General features: G+C 43.2%; 1 protein-coding gene and 1 non-coding gene across 11 annotated transcripts in view; both read right to left on the bottom strand.

Annotated features, from left to right (window-relative positions):
- The window catches only part of ZNF385B (zinc finger protein 385B), a 302949-nt gene that overhangs the window by 179402 nt on the left and 105573 nt on the right, over positions 1-17974 (bottom strand). The gene's annotated exons all lie outside the window — the stretch shown is intronic.
- Positions 14154-14318, bottom strand: LOC140703524 (U1 spliceosomal RNA). The gene has a single exon (XR_012082871.2). It is a non-coding gene; the product is annotated as a U1 spliceosomal RNA (small nuclear RNA).

Raw genomic sequence — 17974 nt, 5'->3', positions numbered from 1 at the left:
CTCATTATCTCTAGTTTGTAAGAAATTTCAGCAATCAATATAAAATCCATTATTTTAGTAATTAAATGTTCAAAACACTAAATTTTGTTGAGTAATATCCAGATGTTTACATTACTGTTAGTTCATTATTTGGGGCATTAATTTAGAGGCCTTTTGCAATGCTTAGTTATTTTAATTTTTTAACTTAATTATTCAACCGCCAAGTGATTTTACGGATGAAATTTGTAGACTTATTTCAATGTTTTACAGTTAATAAATTTACTTTAAAGATCCAATTATAAATACATCGGCACTAACATTTCCACACTTTCACTTTAGGCACAGTGTAGAGAGATACTGGTCTAAATATCTAAATTTGGTAACAAAACACAGCAAAGGGGCCAGAGACCTACCATATGTGAGTATGACCCAGTCTTCTTAACAGAACCCTCTCCCCTTTTGCTGGATCTTGGGTTCCTAGTGAACGCAACAGACTGTGGCTTGAAACCCTTTATGAAGTAGACTTCTGTTGCGTGTTTTTCTGTGCCACATCCTCTTGCTTCCTAACAAATAATGAGGGCTGTGGGGCTGTGTTGACACTTCTTCTTCCAAATGGTGCTTAGTACTGCTGGTTCTTTTAGGGACATTGCATGGCCAGCATCCACACGCAAGAGTCAACATGTCCTTTCATGCTCTGTTCACTGCTCTCCTCTGTCTCTCTAACTCCAGTTACCTCTTTTACCTCCTGCTTGCAAACCTAGGGCTTCCTCTTAGGAGGCATGGCATGGAACTGGGGGTGGGGGGTGTCGAGAAGAGACTTCTGAGATTCTTCCTGCTGATGTACCATAATAATGTCGCCCAAGTGTGTTCCCCCTTTGCTTTTCCGACAGTAAATGCACAATAGCAAAAAACAGTCTACTCCCTGCCATATCCAAAACATTTCACAGCAGCAACCATGGTTTTTAGGAGTATTTTCATTAAATTGCATGCATCTGTGAAGGATGGGATTCAACCTACAGCTCCCCTTCTTTTAAAACATTCATGATTTTGTACTCAGCACTATTCCTCATTATAAACACAAACTTTTAGCAGCATTGCTTAGTACCAGCAGTACTATTAGTACCACTGTTGATGCACTCATCTACTACTGCCATTGCATGTTGGAGGAGTGTGATCATTGTAAGCAACTTACATATATGGACATGTGCATCAAGAGCCACTCATGCAGGAACGAACACTGGAATGGAAAAACAAATTGGTTTGATGAAAGAAATTTGCTGAATGGAAACAACTTTGCTTCTATTGTAGTGAGTTACTGTAGCATTGTTACTGCAAAAGATTTCCAAGAAACACTCATTTGAAAATGAAGGAGGTTCCTGTCCTTTGGAAAGATGTAGAAAGAGAACTGGGGGAAGGAGAAAGGAGAAAAATATCAGCCATTGCCACTGCAAGCAGCAACAGGCAAAGGACAGGACCCGATGGGAACCCATAATCAAAATGATAATACAGAGGAAGCAGGAGAAATTTCACCGTTCTCCTACATGAAACATCAGCAGAAATGTCCTGCTGGTATAATAATAATAATAATAATAATAATAATAATAATAATAATAATAATAATAATAATAATAATAATAATAATAATAATAATAATAATAATAATAATAATAATAATAAAAACCTATGAAGTACTACAATAAGAAGAAACTGTCTCTCCCCCCCCCCCAAGGAATAGGAAGTAAGTGGTTCATCACAGAAAAATGATCTGATTACAATGAAGGTCAATCAGATCTTGGGGAAAAATGGATACATCGCATGGGGAAAGAGATTCCTAAGGCCAGAGAAATGCTATACTGTATTTGGAAGAGATCTCAAATGATTTGCAAAATTAACCATTTATAGCATCTCCCCCTTTTTTCCCCTCTCTCTTTATGCTTTCCAATCAAATTCAGCCTCTTGCAATACTGCAAGAAGATCAGAGTAAAGGAATGCTGGTAGGAAATTACATGAGATCCATGTTATATGTTGCTTGAAGCTTATTTGCTCGAAATCCAAGTAATTCACAGAACTTGCTGCACGGTTCAAGTCGTCATTTGCCTGTTTCATTCAGTATAATGTCAGTGAGTCCAGAAAGATTCTTCACGCTTCAGCCTCTGAATCTGAATCAGTTTTTCCCACCACCACTCTTTCTTCCATGTGGGGTCAATGTACCCACTCTCCCCCCCCCCCATTTTGGTTCTGGCCCTTAAGCTGGAAGACTGAGTACTTCCCACTTGTTGACGTTTGTCTGTCAAAAGCTAGCACGTAAGGGCAAAAAGTTGTCCTCCACAGGCTTTCAGTTTTACATGGGGGCATTGAAACACATGATGCTTCCTCCTGAGATCCTGGAGCAAGAGGGTTTTGTGACAAACCCAGACCTACTGGGATATGCCACAGTTTCACTAAGCTGCCACCAACCATTCCCTATAAGAAGTCACACAGACCAGGGATGGATTTTTAAACAAATAAAAGAACAAGGTTTATTTAAACAACACACAGGGAAAATAAAATGATCAGGTGAATAAGATACAGTAACGTGGCTTAGTCTCAATCATACATGCACACAGTTTGGTTCACACAGAACACTTAACTTGAAGCACAGACCCTGAACCTATCAGTTCTGGCTAACCATACAGACACCTGAACCTATCAGGTTGGTACTGACTGACACACAGTAGTACCCTGTCTGACACACAGACTCCCACTCAAGCTTCTTCTCTCAGCTCTTCTCCAGCTTCTTCTTCAGCTTCTCACACGCTCCACATATATATACAGTACAGCCCCTCCTCCTGATGTCCCGCCTTCCACTCCCCATAGGCTGGAACTTTCCCTCCAAACCCATGACAGACAGGTAACATCAGTGCTGTATGTAACACCTCCCCTCTTTATAAGTTGTTTTGTAGGGGGAAAGCTAAGGTGCTTTTCTCCAAAAAAACAACCTGGACCCAAAACAAACAAAAACAGTCATATAATAACATACAATACCATACTTACTTATACTTACACTCTATTAGGCATTTAAATATTTACCATTAACAATACATCAAGTTACCTTTATTCATACAAACCAACATGTTTAATAAACAGACACATTTGACTTTTGGTCACCAAAATATATACATAGTCCATGTTCTTTCGCCGTCTTCAATCTTCAGGTCTTCTTGACAAGGCGTCAGCAACACAGTTCACTGACCCTCTGACCACCTTCACTTCAAAGTCATAGTCCTGCAAGTTTAAAGCCCACCTCATAAGTTTGCTATTGTGGGTTTTCATTGTCTTTAACCATTGCAGTGGTGAATGGTCAGTGCAAAGAATAAAATGTCTTCCCCAGATGTAAGGCTTGGCCTTCTGGATCGCGTAGACTATGGCCAGACACTCCTTCTCCACGGTTGCCAAATGTCTCTCACCTTTCTGGAGTTTCCTACTCAGGTAGGACACTGGATGCTGGTCACCATTTTCATCCTCCTGGCAAAGAACTGCTCCTACCCCGCTGTTAGACGCATCGGTGTAGATGATGAACTCCCGGTCGAAGTCTGGAGCACGCAGCACTGGATAGTTGATGAGCGCCTGCTTCAACCTCTGGAACGCCTCCTCACAGTCGCTGGTCCACGGGATGCGGTCATCAGCCTTCTTCCTCGTCAGATCGGTCAGCGGAGCCGCAATCTCGCTAAACCTCGGGATGAACTTTCTGTAGTAGCCCACCAACCCAAGAAATGATTTGACTTTTTTCTTGGTGTTGGGTCTGGGCCAATCACGAACGGCTTCTATTTTGGCCTCTAGGGGTTTTATCACTCCTCCCCCTACCATGTGACCCAAGTATTTTATTTCTGGGCTACCCAGCTGACACTTGCTCGCCTTTACTGTTAGCCCTGCTGCACTTAACCTCTGCAGCACTAACTCCAGGTGTTTCAGGTGATCTTCCCAGGTATTACTGAAGATCCCTATGTCGTCAATGTAGGCCACAGTAAAGTCACTGAGCCCTGCCAAGGTCTGGTCCATCAGCCTTTGGAATGTGGCTGGTGCATTTCTGAGACCAAAGCTCAGGACTCGAAACTCATAGAGACCAAAAGGGCTGCAAAAGGCAGTCTTTTCTTGATCCCTGGGATCAATTCTTAATTGCCAATATCCCTTTACCAGGTCCAATGATGAGATGAACCGACAACCCCCTATGGTTTCAATCAGGTTGTCTAGCCTGGGCATTGGGTAAGCATCAGGAGTGGTTACGCGGTTTAATTTCCTGTAATCAACACAAAACCTAATGCTCCCATCAGGCTTGTCCACAAGGACTATCGGAGAGGACCAAGGACTAGAAGAGGGGACGATTATGTTCTCCCTAAGCATCTCGTCCAGCTCCTTCCGCACCTTGTCCCTATAGGGTCCCGTTACTCGGTATGGGGATACTGCCTGCGGGGGTGCATCCCCTGTGTGGATCCGATGCATCACTCCCTTCACTATCCCCGGCTTGTTGGAAAACACCTGTTGATATTTAATGAGCAGCATTTTTAGTTCTTGCTGCTGGTCTTGGGTGAGTGCAGGACTGATCTTTACCTCCTCTGGGTTGTATTTTACTTCCCCTCTACCCTCCCAGAAGGGTAATTCAGCTTCCTCACTCTCAGCTGCTTTTATCGCAAATAAAACCCTCTGTTCCCCTCTGTAGTAGGGTTTTAGGGCATTCACATGAACCACCCTCCTTGCTTGGTTCTCCTCCTGCTCTATAAGGTAGTTCAGGTCTGACATCTTGGAAATGACCCTATATGGTCCTGCCCATTTGAGCTGCAGTTTGTTCTCTCTGCAGGGCCTAAGCCAAAGCACTTCCTCCCCTGGGTCAAAGTGCCTCTCTCTAGCTTTGTGGTCATACCATGTTTTCTGTCTGACCTTCTGAGCTTGCAGGTTTTCTGCTGCCAGCTCTAGATTTCTCTTTAGGTCATTCATCAAGGTGTCTATGTATGTCACAACGTCTTGTGGGTCATCCTGGGTGATCTGCTCCCAATTTTGTTTGATCAAATCAAGGGGCCCTTTCACCCTTCTCCCAAATAAAAGTTCAAACGGACTGAACCCGGTACTGGCTTGTGGCACTGATCGATAAGCAAACAAAAGGGATTGCAGCTTCTGGTCCCAATTGTTTGGATTCTCTGCCAAGTAAGCCCTAATCATGCGCATTAGAGTCCCATTGAACTTCTCAGTTAACCCATTACTTTCAGGGTGATAGGCAGTGGTTTCCTTGTGCTTAATTCCACAGATTTGCCATAAGCGTTTCATGAGCTTCGATGTGAACGATGCTCCCAAATCTGTGATTATTTCTGAGGCAAATCCCATCCTGGACATATACCCCACCAAGGCATCTGCCACTGTGTTAGTTTCAATGTTAGTTAAGGGTATGGCTTCAGGGTACCTCGTGGCATGGTCCACAATGGTGAGAATGAACCTGTTCCCCCTCTTTGTGGCCTTGGGCAAAGGTCCCACAATATCCACCCCTATGCATTTGAACGGAGTGTCAATCACAGGCAAAGGGCACAACTTTGCTTTGGTCCTGTCGCGGTTATTCCCCTGCCTTTGACACACATCACATTGTTTACAGAACTCCCTGATCTGCTTCCCTATGTCAGGCCAGTAAAAATTCTGTGTGATTCTCTGCTGTGTTTTGTTCACCCCTAAGTGCGCAGCAAACATGTCAGAGTGCCCCCTTTGTAAGATCATGGGGCGATACTTTTCAGGTACCACTAGCTGACTTCGGATCCCATCTCCCCCTTTTGAGATATTCCTCAGGGTCTCTCTATACAAAATCCCCTTTTCCTCTAGAAATCTCACTGGGGTTTCAGGTGTTAGCTGAGCGTCAGTCACCTGTTCAAAACACTTTTGGAGAGTGGCGTCTGCCTTTTGCTCTTGGCCAAATCGGCTGTCTGTGGTTAAGGTTTCCACCACAGCTTCTGAACTCCCCTCTGCTTCCGTCTCTGGCTCATCATTACCCCCCTGAACTGTCCCCGTGGTGGCTTGTGAACGTGTAATCACTAGCACCCGTTTCACCTGTTCAGCCAGGTCATTTCCCACGAGCACGGCTGCTGGCAGAGTCGATGAAACCGCTAGCCGCCAAACTCCCCTCCAGCCTTGAAAGTTCACAGGTACCTCCGCTACTGGCAGTGAGATCACCTGCCCCTCAATCCCTGCCACCTTCATGCTCTCATTTGGGATTACATATTCCCTAGGAATAATATCTGGATGGCACAGGGTCACCTGAGAACAAGTGTCCCGCAGCCCCCGATACTGATGGCCAAGTATTCCTACGTCCACCCCTGCTGTTTCAAACAACTGAGAATCTGTTCTCACCAGTAGGCAGCGCCTGACCTCTACAAGAGGACCATTTTCCTCAGCCTGATCAGCAGATGTAGCTGTTCCAGATTGAGTAGTCATGGCAACAGGCTCCCTCAGTGACAATGAGCCTTGCTCTTTCTGGACACAGAACACAGCTTTTGGCTTGGTTCCACTCGAATCCTGAGGCACAATTCCTTTTAGCTGCTTTAATTTCTCACACTCTGAGATTAGATGGCCCTTTCCCTGACAGCAATAACATTTTCTGCTATATTTTGAGTCTTTCTCATCCTGTTTTGGTTTTCCCTCCAAAATCTGAGGTCTTGGTTTCATGTCTGAGGGCTTCCCTTCACCATGGGCCCCTCCCCCTTGCTGGCTTTTTCCTGGTCCCTGAGAGTACTTGCTGTAGGTTTCTTTGGGTTTATCTACAGATTTCCACTCAGCACCTAAGGGTTTTCTTATTTGATAAATAAAATCTGCGATCTCGGCTGCTTCTGCCACAGATTTTGGTTTCCTTTCCCTCACCTGGAATTTCAGTTCCCCATGCAGGACTGAATAGAACTGTTCCAGCGCTATCAAGTCTTTGAGCTGCTGAAAGGTCTCTGTCCCCTCCTGAGATAGCCATTTCTCTAGCAGCCTCACCAATTGGGCCCCCACTTGGGTAAAAGTCTGCTCTGGTTTCTTGGTGATTGACCTGAATCTTTGCCTCAGCTGTTCCGCATTTATCCCATGTCTGGCAAACACCAGTTTTTTAAACTCTGCAAAATCTTTCATCAGTTCCTGTGGCATCTCTGCATAGACTTCTGCCAGGCTGCCACTGATTAAAGATCGCATGATGGTCATCTTCTCAGTTTCCCTTACTGAGAAGTCCACAAACGCTCTTTCCACTAAGGAAAAGAACACCTCAGGACAATCTCCCTTGTGGTACACAGGGAATTTCTTCAGGTCAGCTTTAGACAATTGGCCTCCCTCAGAATCCCTATTGTTATTATTGTTCTGGTTCATCATTTCCAATTTTCTTAACTCAAACGCCATCCTTTCTTTTTCCAGAGCAATTTTCTCTCTCTCCATTCTTTCTTCCCTCTCCATTCTCTCTCTCTCTCTCTCTAATTCAAATTGTCTTTGCCTCTCCCTTTCCTCCCTTCTTTCTCTCTCTAATCTTTCTTCTCTTTCCCTTTCCTCCATTTCAAATTGCCTCATCCTCAGTTCATGCTGTTGGGCTATGAGCATTTTCCTGAGTTCTGGGTTCTGTTCTCCCGTGCTGTCACCTTGCACTGAGCCAAATTCATCCTCAGAACCTTGGTCAACCTGGGGGTCTTTCACTTCACCCATTTCTGCCATTTGGCTTCGAGTCAAGGGCATAATCCCCCCCCAGCACAGGCTGCTTTCAAAAGTCAAGCCTCAAAATAAAGCGACCACTTTTTTTTTCTTTTTTGCCTCAGAACCAGCTTTCTCTATAGATTGCTGCTGTCCTTCAGCACTAACTTGCAACAGTTGCGAGCTAGAGTCTACCCCCCTCTGCTAGGCCTCGCAGCAGGCAGGCTAAATCACTGTTACTTTACAGTTTTGCCTCAGCTTTTTTCCCGCCAAAAACAGGTTGCCTCAGAGCTCCCTAATCTAGCCCCCAATCTGAGGTTACACGTTCTTCTACTAGCTTACCCCCCCGTGAGGTAAGCCTAGAAGATTACCTACGCGCTCTCAGATTGTCCCTGACTAGACCCCCCTTGCTCTGGGCACACTTGCCAAGGCTTTGCTGGACCGCTGGACAACTGGACCAGACGTATCCCACACGCTGGACACCAATCAATGTGACAAACCCAGACCTACCGGGATATGCCACAGTTTCACTAAGCTGCCACCAACCATTCCCTATAAGAAGTCACACAGACCAGGGATGGATTTTTAAACAAATAAAAGAACAAGGTTTATTTAAACAACACACAGGGAAAATAAAATGATCAGGTGAATAAGATACAGTAACGTGGCTTAGTCTCAATCATACATGCACACAGTTTGGTTCACACAGAACACTTAACTTGAAGCACAGACCCTGAACCTATCAGTTCTGGCTAACCATACAGACACCTGAACCTATCAGGTTGGTACTGACTGACACACAGTAGTACCCTGTCTGACACACAGACTCCCACTCAAGCTTCTTCTCTCAGCTCTTCTCCAGCTTCTTCTTCAGCTTCTCACAGGCTCCACATATATATATACAGTACAGCCCCTCCTCCTGATGTCCCGCCTTCCACTCCCCATAGGCTGGAACTTTCCCTCCAAACCCATGACAGACAGGTAACATCAGTGCTGTATGTAACAGGTTTGTTGCACAGAAATACATGCCAGCTGGTCAAAACAGGCACACAAAAGAGCTGCAACGATTGTTACTAGCTCTGGTTTGTACATGTGAGCACTGCTTTGTAAAAGACAGGCATTCAAGAGGTGAAATGTACTGGAGGCAGTTCCTTTTAAACAGCGGGATTGCTTGGCTAGAGACATACTGCTGCTGAAAAGCTGTGTGCACCAGGTGCGTTTTCTGACCAGCAACAAAAGGCTGTCAATGCCAGTTCTTATCTGTTTGCTCAGGTTTCCTCGTACAGACACAGTGTGTGCTCCTATGTACTGTAATGTGTTTGCTTAATGGAACAGATAGTGTTGATGCAAGTCCGATAGGAAACCTCTTCACTTTGGCTATTCCGAATCGGCAACAAATCCTCAAAAGACTATGTTATCTATTTCTACATGGGGCAGCTGACCATTTAAATCAGTGTGTCAAAACATAAGCTAGATCTTTGGGACCTGCTGCATTTCATTTGTGCCTTTAGAAGGAGCACACAGTGAGAATCATTGTAACAGAAGGAAGATATATAATCTATCCGGCACAAATAGCAGCAAGTAATTTAATTTCCCTTTTTTTTTTTTTTGTTGGGAGATCCATGATTCTATGAAATCTCAAGCATCAGTGTAAGACTCTCTGTAGTTCAAAGTACACCCAACAACAGACAAGAAGCAAAACAAAACAGAATCGAACCCAACCGCCCCACAAAAAACAAAAACAAAAGAGACAACAAAAACATTGTGGCACCTTAAATGCAAACTACTATATTTTAATCTGAACTTTCATGGACATAGTCCACTTCTTCAGATATAAGAGTGAGACTACATGGCAAATACTTATACATGCATAATATATAACACATATAAAGAATATCATACATAAACATATTCTATACACATAAATATTATTAAATTATATTATACATAGAAATATATTTATTTATTTATTTATTTCATTTATACCCCGCCTATCTAGTCAGTTGTGACCACTCTAGGCGACAACAGACATTCTAGTTTCAATGGCAAGATTTAGTCAACTAGAAATCAGAGCCGTGTGCACGTGCGTGTATCTGTTTGCTGCACAAAATGAAATGCAAAATCTGTTACAGAAAGGCAATGGCCAGAAAATACGTAAATCCTTTCCCTTCCTGACTGCCATTTAAAAAAATGCAATCAAATCCCCATTGCGCAGTTGTATGATTTGCTCTTTTCTTTTGATTTGTCCCAAATCTCTATGCAGTTGGAAAAACAAAAAATCCACTCAATTCCAAAATGACCAAGATTATAAGGTGAGAAAGCCACTTGTACCATGCTATGGTCTCATTCACTCTCTTGTGACGGCCATGACTTCCCTACTGAATACCTGAAGGACTCTCTGCAGCTACTGTCTCCAGATTACTGAGCTCCATTATAAACTACTGTGCACATACAGATAGTTTTGTGTGATTTATTTTCTTTCTGAGAAAAGGCACATTCAAGTATATTCGCTATTACAGAATAGTACCATATTTCAAATAAATCTGAACAAGCTCATATATTATGAGGGTTAAAATCCTCCATACAGTGGTGCCTCGACTTACAAACATCCCTACTTATGACCATTTCGAGTTATGACCAGCTCCAGCTGCAAAATTTGGCTTCTACTTGCGACCGGAGCTTCCACTTACGAACAGAAAAAGGCAGGGGAGAAAGGCGGGAAATTCAAATTTCTAACTGTAGGTGGCGACGCTGATGCTTCTTTGTAGCTCTTTCACCCCAGCAGTTAAGAGAGTGTGCGTCGGAGGAGGCTTGGGACTGCCTTGCTTCTGAGTGTGTGTGTCTCTGTGTGTGTGTTTGCAGGGAGGCTTCAAGCTGCCTGATAAGGTAAGATGCTGTTTTCTGCATTTTAAAAACTGTTCTGGGTGTTTTTGCAGTGTGGTTTTGGGCTGGGGGTGTTAAGTTTCTGTGCTGTAATAGGTCTTGGGGGGTTTTGTTGCTTTTTGGAGGGTTTTTTCCCATTTCTGATGGGTCTTGGGGGGTTTGTTTTTTGGTTCCCCCCTCATTTCCGATGGGTCTTGGGGGGTTGGTTGCTTTTTTGGTGGTCCCCATTTCTAATGGGTCTTTGGGGGTTTGGTTGCTTTTTGGCATTTTTTCCCTATTTCCGATGGGTCCTGCATGCTTCCCTTGCTTTTCCCTTTGTTTTCTTTGCATTTACGACCTGCCCCCTTTGTTCTCTGTGCATTTCCGATCTGCTCCATTTGTTTTCTGTGCATTTCCAATGGGTCTTGCATGCTTGATTGCTTTTCTCCCCCCCCAAAAAAAAAATTCGGCTGGAAGGGATTAATCACGTTTCCAATGAGTCTTACAGTGATTCTTTTGTTGTTTTTTGGTTAGTTTTTTCTTTGGCCAGAACAGATTAATTGCATTTCAATGCATTCCTATTGGAAATGGTGCTTTGACTTACGACCATTTTGAGTTATGTCCATATTCTGGAACAGATTATGGTCGTAAGTCGAGGCACCACTGTATTACACGGGCAGAAAAAAGAAGTACACATCACAAAGGATTTGTTATGAGTTGTCTATCCAAATGAGTTTATCTACACTTTAGATTCTAAAGCAATTTGAAACAGCCCTGTCTATAACTCTTCATCAGCCATGTGCAGGGCATATAAAGAACTGCTGGATAACTCAGTGGCTTAGGGATCTGGCTGCAGAGCCAGAGACTGGGAGTTCAATTCCCCACCGTGCATCCTTGACTGGAGATGAACCCAATAATCCATAGGGTCCCTTCCAGCTCTTTAGTTCTAAGATGAGTAGTAGTAGCAGCAGCAGCAGCAGCAGCAGCAGCAGCAGCAGCAGCAGTAGTATATACCATTTATTACTGTTGGCATAAAACGCCAAGTGCACTGACAATCCAGTCTACAGAACTACCACTATTGCACTGGTGAATGTCTGTGACTGTATTTCTGCCGCATTGACTAACTTCTGTGTATTAGCAGAGATACAGGTACCTTTCCATATTAAGATGCCAAGAAGGTTCACAAAACAGGTCAAAACAATACAAAAAACATATCCAGTAGGTTGGGTTCAGAGTTACATATTTGTAATTTTGCTGATAGAAGTTGACTTCCCATCACACAGCACCTTCTCTCTCCACTCCCCAAACAGCTATACAGAGGGTTGAGGAGGCCTGCTGAATTGCACTGTCTGTATTGTGAGGGAGAAAGGAAGGGCAGATGCAAATCCCTTTTAGGGAACCTTAGCCCACAGCAGGGTCTTCTAAATATCTGTGTTGCATTTTACGGGAGAAGGAAATTCACTTCTGCCAGGCCGATGTCACAGATACTAATTTATCATGAACCTTTTCTACCAGCATCATACCATATGTGGCGTCCACCCTCGTGCCCCTTTGCTTGACCTTCAAGCCTCAGAGCACCCGAAGGCAGACACTCGCTTCTTTTACACTTGCTGCCACCAGGTGACTTCTAAATCACCATTTACTTCAGAAAGACTCAGTTCCACACTTCAAGTTCTTTTAAATAAAACTTTGGTTTATTGATTACATAGATCCATAAATATCTTCAGTAACTAATCATTCCTCAGAATTTCCCCAAACTACACATTCTATTACACCCTCTGACTCTACTCTTACTGACTCAATCTTAACACTCTGACTGAAATATTCTCTCAGGCTCCGCCTCTTATAGTATCCGTCTCGGCTCCGCCTTTCAGCAACATGAATATTCAAAAATCCTTACATTATACAACAAGAACCATAGATCAACTAAATAGAGAACGCTACACCATATAACAACAATAAAGGTAAACAGAGAAAGTAAAACAATGAGGCAGGACAAAAACCGCTAGCATTTAACCCAAAATGTCCAGAAAAGCAGTTACTGTATTTTCGCAGGTCCTGAACAAGCAAGCCTTCTCCTGCTTAGACAAAAGCCAACAGAAAATGGGCAGGATCCAACCATCCACTGAGAGAGGTCTCAAAGTGCTAGCACATTCATTGCAAAGGCTTTTTCTTCAGTCCTCATCAAATGGATGGAACTGTCATAGTCAGAAGGGCCACTACACTACACTGGCTAGAATCAAAAGAAATCTAGTGCAATATTGGAGATTGCTTGTTGTTGGGGTTTTTGAGGAGCAAGTCGAAAGTGGCAGATGGAAGCTGTATCCTGGCTACCAGGAAGAGAACCAGAGAGCTGCAGAGCAAGGAGGACAGTGAGAAGACTATGTCCACTTGAAGGGCAGCAGGGGAGATAGTCCTCCTTTTGATGTCTTTTGTGTGTCTCCTCTGAAGATAAAAAGCCATAAGGAAACCAAGATCCTTGAATTTGCTTATTTCTGATTAGCTAGCAGTTTATGCACAGCAGACTGAGCATGCATACCCATCACCTCCTCTCTGTCTTCTCCACTCCAGTGAAACTGGCCTGATTCAGGTGAGATACATTTGAATCATGTTGAAATTGTAAAAGTGATTTCTAATTTTGCATTTGTATCTATAAATTAGCATGGGCCATTTTATGCAAATCAGCCTGCTTCTTCGCTCTCCTTTTTGATGACGGATGTCCTTCTTTATGGCCTACATCTAACCTCTTTTCTAATTACATCATCCATAGTTCTGGTCAGAAAACCTGTAAGACTGTAACAGCAGCCTAGAAAGGACAGCCCATATCTTCAGTTTTATTTTAAGAGAGATAATAAAAAGTGGCCCATATTCTAATTTTATGCCATCCTAGATTTATAGCTATCCACTCTAGAAAGATTTGTTACTCCTATAAATATCCCTCCAAGTAAGCCAAAGTGAATAGAGACTGCTCATTTGAGGGAAGCTGGAGACAGTTGCCTGTAGAAGCCCCTTCCTCCTTCCATGTCATTCAACATTCTCCAGTGTTTGTGTTCTTATGTTTTGTTTCTCTCTCATCATCTCTTATCAGAGCGCAAAAAAAGAAAAGAAAAAAGTTGGGAAAGAGCTTTTGAAATGCACGCATTGCAGTGTTTTTTTTTTAAAAGGCTATGTTTGCCTTTTCTTCAAGGAAAGCAAAAACTTTTGTATGAAGTAATCTATGAATTTAATTAAACCCATATTTTAAAAAAGGACAAGTGGAAGGAAGGAAGGCAGAAAGGAAGGATATACAGTGGTGCCTCGCTAGACGATTACCTCGCAAAACGAGGAATTCCATAGACAATGACTTTTTTTGAGCAATGTTGTGCTTCCCAAAACGATTGTCGCTGGATGATGTTTGGGTCCTTGACTTACAAAACAGGTTTTTTTTTACCCTGTTTCCTAAGATGGTTCCCCTCCACTGGAACACACTAATTACATAAGACCTAAAAGTAGGTTGTATGTAATTAATGCGCTTTAATGGGGGGAAAACCATCTTGCAAAGTATTACCAATGGGGATACAGCTGCAAATGGCAGAGGCTACAAATGGCAGAGGATGGTGAAAACAGGCAGGAACCATAGGGTAAAGAGACTAAATATTAAAAAAAAAAAAACAGAAATCACAAACATAATGCCCCCATTAACACAAATTATATAGTTGAGTTCCCCACATTTGGGGAAATCACAGGGGTCAACAGCACACCTAAACTGCAATAGATGAGACTCTCCCTGAAAAAACCATTTTGATAACATAGTTTTTTTCCTATAAAGTATGATTTAGAATGGCCCTTGCATCTCCTACCCTCTTCTGTCCCCTAACACCCCAAGTTATGGTGACCCGCTGGCTGCACCTCCCACTCAGTACAGGGCTGCACAGCCCCAGTCCTGCCAGAGGCCAAGAGAGCTCCTCAGTATTTTGGGGTGCCCTGTGGGACCCCCTCAGGGGCTAGGTGTTCCTCCCACAATCCCCTAGTGCACAGGTATTAGCATAAGGTATTAGCATATGCTAATATATGTGAACTAGGGGATTGTGGGAGGAACACCTAGCCCCTGATGGGGGTTCCGCAGGGCACCCCAAAACACTGAGGAGCTCTCTTGGCCTCTGGCAGGACTGGGGCTGTGCAGCCCTGTACTGAGTGGGAGGTGCAGCCAGCGGGTCACCATAACTTGGGGGGTCAGGGGACAGAAGGGGGTTTAACTCCTTTTACCCTTTTTTTCTTTTCAGCAGCAAAGAAAGAGTTTATTTGTTGCTGGAGAGAGAAAAAGGGAGAAGGCTATTTGGGACCCATTGAATTTCCAAAGGCAGTGCAGGTGAGGGGATTGAGTTTCCCCAATATAGTGTGGGGAACTGTGTTTTGCAAGATGATGTTGATGGTTTTTTCCCCAATTGGAACACATTAAATGGATTTCAATGCATTCCAATTGGGAACTAGGTTTCACAAGATGTTTTCACAAGAGAGAGATTTCCATGGAACAAATTAAAATATCGTCTTGCTAGGCACCACTGTAACGTGGTTCTGCTATTAAATAGTCACCATGTACCTCCCCTCTTATGTCTGAGGAAGTGGACTTGTCCACAAAGGCTCACATTAAAATAAAGCAATTAGGTGCCATAATATTTTTGTGTTTATTGCTTATTTTTATTTTGTTTTTGCCTGATGTACTAGCTCAGACTAACACATACCCAGAGTAGACTATGTCTAGATGGGCGGCATATAAATGCAATAAATAAATAAATAAATAAATAAATAAATAAATAAATAAATAAATATCTCTTCTAAAATGATCTTAAATGATCTACAATTCATCCTCCACCATAGGTCTGATTTCTCTTGAGCCCTGGGCAGTAGGCCTGCACTTGTTTACAGATCCTAAATCAATCTGAAAAGATTACCACAGACTTTGCAACTATGAACATAGTTCAACTACGTGAACTATGAATGCTGACTTTGTCCTCACTTGTACACATTCGCATGTTGAAGAAAGCAAGGTGAGTAATGTGTAAACAGGACTTCTGGCTCTCAAAGTGGCCATCTTTGAACAAAAGGATTACCAAAACAGATTCCAGCTGAACCTGATGCAGCAAGAGATTCTATTCTATCTCTGTAGACCTGAACAGATTATGAGCAATTTGCACAACATATTGCAAATGAAATCATTCAGTTCTTCTCTAACTGTGGATGCTGCAGCTGATGAAGACCCAATGAATCTAACTTCGGATGCTGCTAAATTAAATAAATAAATAAAATAAATAGTCCTTGACACCTTCTCAAGCAATTACAATTAATTACAGCAAGTTATGCAAACCTTATATAAACACCAATAGTATTTTGGTCATTGCACTGGTGTGCAACATACCGAATGCATGGTAGCGTCTGAACTCCAGGGGTTTCTGGACAAAACAGATTATCAAGATCCCTTTCAAACTATCTTCAAATCTCATTATAGTATGGGGAAGGCCTTAGTGGATGATCAACAGGGAAGTGTGTCCCTACTGACTCTGCTGGTCCTCTTGAAGGCTTTTGATAACAACAACCATGGTATCTTCTGACCTGCATGATTTGAGATATAACATGGAGGTACAGATTTCCATGTCTCTGTTCATTCCTGGAGGGGTGGAATCAGAAGGTGGTGCTGGGGGAACTCTTGCTTAACTCACTGGCCTCCATGGGCCCACCGCGTTCTGTATTACAGTGGTGCCTTGCAAGACGATTGCCTTGCAAAACGATGAATTCACTAGACGATGACTTTTTTTGAGCAATGTTATGCTTCCCAAAATAATTGTTCCTATGGGCAATTTTTGCTGGACAATGTTTGGGTCCTTGCCTCACAAGACAGTTTTTCTCCCCAACCCTGTTTCACAAGACAGTCCCCCCCCCAATTGGAACACATTAATTATATAAGACCTACTTTTTTATCCCAAAAAAGTGGGGGAGAAAGTATATGCTGCTGGCTTTCCACGGTCCGTCTCCTGGAAAAACACCAACATACACTTTCTTCCCCAACATACACAGGTATTAGCATAAAGTAGCTAGGTGTTCCGCCCACAATTAACATAAGGTATTAGCATATGCTAATACCTGTGCACTAGGGGATTGTGGGAGGAACACTTAGCCCCTGATGGGAGTCCCGCAGGGCACCCCAAAACACTGAGGAGCTCTCTTGGCCTCTGGCAGGACTGGGGCTGTGCAGCCCTGTACTGAGTGGGAGGTGCAGCCAGGGGGTCACCATGACTTGGGGGGTTAGGGGACAGAATGGGGTAGGAGAGGCAAGGGCCATACCTTGCAGGGGAAATACCATGTTATAAGAATGGTTTTCTGAGGGGGAAAGTTTATCCATTGTACTTCATCCATTGTGCTGCTGATCCCTGCGATTTCCCCAAATGTGAGGAACTCATCTGCATAAATTGTGTCAATGGGAGATTGCACTTGTGATTAACCCTGTTTTTTCTAAATTTCTTTTTATCTCTTTCTTTCTTCATCAGGACCTATTGCAAAGGCAGCAAGTCCTGATGATGTTTTATATTCCTTTCTCTTTTTTTCTGTGGTAAAGTATCAAGGCAAATGGAGTTACCATTGTCAGGAGCCAGGGGGCTGTTTTGACTCTTTTTTTTTTTATCCTCTTTCTTTATTGCTGGAGAGAGAAAGAGGGGTTAAGGCTATCTGAGACCCCTTGAATTTCCAAAGGCAGTGCAGGTGAGGGGATTGCTTTTCCCCAAGATGGTATGGGGAACTGTGTTTTGCAAGATGATGTCTTTATGGATTATTTTCACAATACAGTGATTTTTTCCCCAATTGGAACACATTAAATAGATTTATATGCATTCCAGTGGGGATTTGGGTTTCACAAGATGATGTTTTCACAAGACAGTGATTTCCAAGGAATGAATTAAAATCGTCTTGCGAGGCACCACTTTATATCACATGTTAGCATAGACATGATTTGGGGGAGGGGGGGGAGAAGGAGTTTAGGGAACCTGTACCATCACTGTGAAGACGATATTCATACACTATCTTTCTTCCCAAATCTAAGGAACCTGTTCTGGTGCATATAAAGGAAGTGTTGCAAGTCAGTAAAGGAGGCTGGACAAAGGGAGGTTTTATCCAGACAAGACAAAACTGCTCCTGGTCAGGTGAAAGGCAGGCAGCTCAGGAACAAAATGGATTAGCATTTGCTGGAAGTGTCACTCAGACTTGCAGCTTCATTGTACTGCTGGATTCAGTCCTGAGGCTGGACGTCCAAGTTTCAGCTGTGGTCAGGAGTCTGTTTGCAAGCTTAATGGGTAGTATGGCATGTGTGCTCTTTCCTTGAGATGTCTGGAATGGGCATGGTGTTTGCTAAGTGTTTGGAAAACTTCAGTGGCTTCAAGAGGCCGTAGCCATGCTACTGACGCTGATTGGAGTCAGCTGCACTTCATCTGGTATCCCGACTACA

The sequence above is a fragment of the Pogona vitticeps genome, chromosome 1 (genome assembly GCF_051106095.1).
Source record: "Pogona vitticeps strain Pit_001003342236 chromosome 1, PviZW2.1, whole genome shotgun sequence".
In the NCBI taxonomy this organism is placed as follows: Eukaryota; Metazoa; Chordata; class Lepidosauria; order Squamata; family Agamidae; genus Pogona; species Pogona vitticeps.
This window is presented reverse-complemented; position numbering and strand designations above follow the sequence as displayed.